Consider the following 4,679-nt stretch of genomic DNA (forward strand, 5'->3'; position numbering starts at 1 on the left):
GTGTGTGTGTGTGTGTGTGTGTGTGTGTGTGTGTGTGTGTGTAAAAATCACATTATATACAATACAATTTTTACAGAAAGCCTGGCAGCTACAAATAAGAGGTAGAACTACTCAAAACTATGTTTCCTGCTGCAGGAAAAAATTCATTTTCTTTACAGTAATTAAAAAAAAGTTTAAAAAATTGACAAAAAATAAGTTGCAGGTTAGGCCCCATAATTTAAACAACAAAATCTACGAAGAAAAATATTCTTCAATGTACTCAACAGATAAGTTCATTAAAGGGTTAAAAAAAGTTGCATAGGAAAAAGGGATATTCCAGCACTTGCTACAATGATGGCAACAGTTTCTCTACAGGGAGTTAAGTACCTTTAGTTTTTCTTCTTTTGATAACTCTAAGATTAGGGCTTACAAGCAAGAGCAAGTTCGCATTGCAGCACTTTTTCCAGTCCTGGAAAGCTCTAGAAGCAAGAAGGGACTCTGCCTGGAGGTCAAGGTTTATTCTACCAGGCAGACAGACAAGCCAGTAAGCACAGCTCCAAAGCTAGTTGTAAGTTCCTTCAATACGTTAAAAAGGTGTTACAAAATCCTTAATACTTTTGCCCTCTGCTTAATAAAGGAAAAGGACAGGGTCTGTGTGTGTCTTCAGTGACAGAGGAATTTGGTTGTCAGAGGACACATCTGAAAGTGTGAAAAGAAAAGGGGATTCTTCAGATGTTTTTAAGGAACAGTGCAGTATGGTCTTGATTTTACCTATGCAAGAGAGAAGCAGAGTGAGCACTATATTATTTGGCCAATGACCAAAACCCAAAACAAAACAAAAATTAAAAAATAAACAACCAGACAAAACCCCAGAACATTAACAACAAAAACTGTCAATTTTAAAGAAAGACAAACAGGTTACAATGTAGTTTCTGTTCCCTTGCTCCTCCAGAAATAATCATTGTCTTCAGGCTCAAGTTCTATCCTAATTTGAGGCACAACTTTTACTGGAGTTCTAGGAGGACTGGAGAAAAAAGAAAAGAAAGGAAATAGTAAGTAAATCAGATTTCCTTTATCATGTGTCAAATATACTTCTGCACTGTGCAGAAGCTGGATGGGTCTGTCCTTTGTTCTCTTTAAAATACTTATCTGCTCTTTCTGTATTAAACACAAACATTCTTAAATGGGAGGAAGGTACCAGAAGAGTCAAGAAATTCAAGTAAAAAATTTCTTAAAAATTTCATACCTAGGTTTCAAAAAAAACACACACACAAAAATCAAGAAGAAGGACGGCCATGCAGGTGATACCGTGAGAAATTAAAGGGACAAACAGACTTACATGAAGAAAATATTCATGAGTTTTGCTTTTCGGAAAATCAAGGAGGGTCTGAGGTCTCTGCAGCCGTGTTAAGATTAGGGAAGAAAACTACTGGAGAGCTGCCAGCAGTTACCCTTCAAACAGAGATGATGCGGAAGCAATAAAAGCGAATGTGAGTCCTGGGCTTTACCTTAATGACAATGAAAGTTCCATTACTTCGCAGTATAGTAGGCCTCGTAGAACACTTTCTACATAAAAGCTGGGGAGAGGTTCGGGGATTGGGTAAGTGATTTCAGATAACTTGTAGACAGGACAGGAAACAAGGTATTCTGCCAATAATCCACCATGGGCTACACTTCTGAGGGGCAATCATCCCATAGAACAATGTAAAATACCGAGTTGTCCTTTACCTTGGCATACCGAGTGACTGAAGGAAAGGAATTTTATCAGCATGATGTGTGGCGTTCAAGGAATGTTGGTGATCTTTCTCCTGGAAAAAAAAAAAAAATTCTTTAAATCATAAACAGCAGATTTAGGGAACATATAAAATTTGAGTAAAAATAAAAATTGTCATAAAAATTGATGCATTACAATGGGAAAGAGAAAGGCATACTTAGACAATTTCAATAGACATCGTATTGACCTAAGAATCTAACTAATGTGATGAAGATAAAAATCTGTTAGCTTCATTTCCTCTGGGTGAATACAATGGGATGGACCGCTGTTCTTTTCGGTGAGGGGGTAGGAGGCCAAACATTTGTAGAGGATCTACTTAATGTCTTAAGTTTTGCCCTTGGATTTCCTTTCTTCTTCGGCACCCAGTTTTGCCCTGCTGTTATTCATGGGGGGAGAAGAAGATTTTGAGGAACTTAATTTTCCTGCACCTCTACTAACAATTTTGTTCTTTCATGAATTATAAAAGACTAATATGGCATTAGAAAAGATTTCAGTTAGAATGATCAGAGATATTTTGCTTAAGTAAATTTCTAATTCATATCAATTGTTCCATGCACCTTTCTAATGGATTTCTGAGAGAATGAATAACAGCTACCACTAAAAGAACCATTTTGCCATACAACTTTCTTCATGAGCCTCCAATTCTAGCTGGTGGTGTTTTTTATTTATTTTTTATTTTTTTGCAGCAGCCTTTAAACTGTACTTAGAAGGGCTATCCTAGGTCATGATGCCAACAGAAGACATACGTGCCGTGTCCCTTACACAGTTTTGTTTTGCTATGAATGCATTAATAAAATGAAAAATGAAGCCAGAATATAGTTTGAGAAGCTTGAATTGAAAAAAGAAATATTAACTAAATCCTGCTAATGGGACTGAGAAGAAATTAGCCTCGTTACATGTCATGGGTTACAGACTGGGCATCAGAGCTGAGACTGCTTTAATTGTTCTTAAAACCCAGTGTGGCAGCCAGCCTCCAAGATGGCCTCCCAGCCTTCCTGGTGCCTCCTGGCATTCATGTCCTTGTGTCATTCCTTTCCATGTTGTACCAGGGTTGGTTGGCGTGTGACCCTTAGAACATGGCAGAAGTGATGGCATGTCACTTCTGAGATTCAGTTATAAAAGACTGCTGCTTCTGCCTTGGTTTCTCTCTCTGTTCTCACTGGGCTTGGGGGAACCTATATTACGGGGAGATGCCCATGGTCCAGGGAACTGAAACCTCCTGCCAATGGCCTTGCGCATGAACATGGAAGCAGATCCCAGTTCCCATTGTCTTCAAGCTTAGCCCCCGCCAAAGGCTTGTCTGCTGTCTCACGAGTAGCTAGAGCCAGAACCACCTAAATCAGCTGTTCCTAAATTCCTGAACATCCGGAACTATAGAAGAAAATATATATTTGTTGTTTTAAGCTGCTGAATGTTTTGGTAATTTGTTACACAGCGACAGGAAACTAATATGCCCAATTTTCATAAACAGTCATTCATTTCACACTTTTCTTGGCAACCTCTTCCTGAAGTGGAAGTGGCATTGTCAAACAGAAGTCAAAGTGTCTCAACTGTCTTTTTTTCTCATAACAGATCAGTAAACTTTGAAGTACATCTGGATCTGAAAGAATACATTTTCTTCAAATGAGAACCCAGAGGGAAAGTAGTTTGGAAGCAACTGCTACTTGATATTGGAAAAGCTTGAGCTATTCACTAGTGTTACTTCGGAGGTTTTCCCCTTTCTTCAAGTGGCCTGTTAACTCAATTACAAAAGAAAAGATGGTATGTCAGAAACCGTTCCACCTTAGTCACCAGGCTATTACCCCTGAAAAACCAGTCCACTTAAAAAGGTGTTTTTAAAATAGCAGGAAAGGAATAAAGAAATTAGGAAGAAAATGTACTATATCTTGTAAGTAATACCTAAAAAGTTTTGTTAATATTTTATGATTGCTAATTTAATTGAAAATAACAATTACTCCAAATTCTCAATACGGACAACTGATTTACTGATCATTTAGAGACCTATGATGCAATTTCTCTCTTGAGCTCATTTGGTCATTGGCTAAATAAAGCCTAAGGAAGACAAAACGGTAATAGACAGTGATGTACTACTATAAGCTGCAATTCTAAATACCAGCAGAAAAAAAAGAAAAATCAATTAAAAACATGGTTACAAGTTTAGCAATTGAAAGAAACTGGTGGGAACTTGGGTCAGAGAAAAGACTACCAAACAAAAACTTAGAAGGTTATGGATAAAAGAAAGAAGAGTGAAGCTCCAGGATGTAAAAAATGGAGTTTTATAATAATGAAGTATAAATCTTCAAATAGAGAAACAGGAAGAAAATAGAGGGGAAATTAAATGATAATTCTAAAGATTTTTCTCTGCAAGTACAAATCATATTTGAGCAGTCATGAAAGAGGTTAGTTCTACTCACTGTCGGAAGGTTTGCTATCTCTTAGGAAAGGTTGCTGTTCCATGATGTCCATTGGGATTTTAATACTTGGAACTTTTTCTGAGTATGGGCAGTCAGACTGTGAAAGAAATTTGTAACAGTTTTTAGAAAGTTTTTACAATACAGCCCTTCTTTACCTCCCAGTACTGATCAAATCTATCATAATATCATTCACATTGTCTAAGGAGAAAATACTTTGATATAATCATTTTTACTTGCTAACTTTTCAAATTCTACACAGTCTTCCTCACATTTGTTTTCCTCTCTTCTGAGTCAATGGAGTTAATTAAAACTAGAACCACACCAAATAGATATCACTACAAATGAAAACAAGTGTAAAGCTTACATAAACTGGATTCCCAATCATCAAATATCTATGGGTTTGTTACATGTATAAGGAAAATAATCTCAATATGAAACATTAAATCTAGCATAGGAAACTTCCTGGACTATAACATGGGCTTACAATTCTTGTTTCATTTATGCTTTCTGAT

At 36.8% G+C, this 4,679-nt stretch overlaps 1 long non-coding RNA gene across 1 annotated transcript; it reads right to left on the reverse strand.

The window, feature by feature from the left end:
• Positions 1-4,294, reverse strand: LOC121026544 (uncharacterized). Its single transcript, XR_005788381.1, has 3 exons — positions 4,168-4,294; positions 1,708-1,787; positions 1-1,003 (listed from the first exon to the last, which is right to left on the reverse strand). It is a non-coding gene; the product is annotated as an uncharacterized LOC121026544 (long non-coding RNA).
• Between the last annotated feature and the right edge of the window lie 385 nt (positions 4,295-4,679).

The sequence above is a fragment of the Herpailurus yagouaroundi genome, unplaced genomic scaffold, assembly GCF_014898765.1.
Source record: "Herpailurus yagouaroundi ecotype Mexico unplaced genomic scaffold, PumYag 130834, whole genome shotgun sequence".
Classification (NCBI taxonomy): Eukaryota; Metazoa; Chordata; class Mammalia; order Carnivora; family Felidae; genus Herpailurus; species Herpailurus yagouaroundi.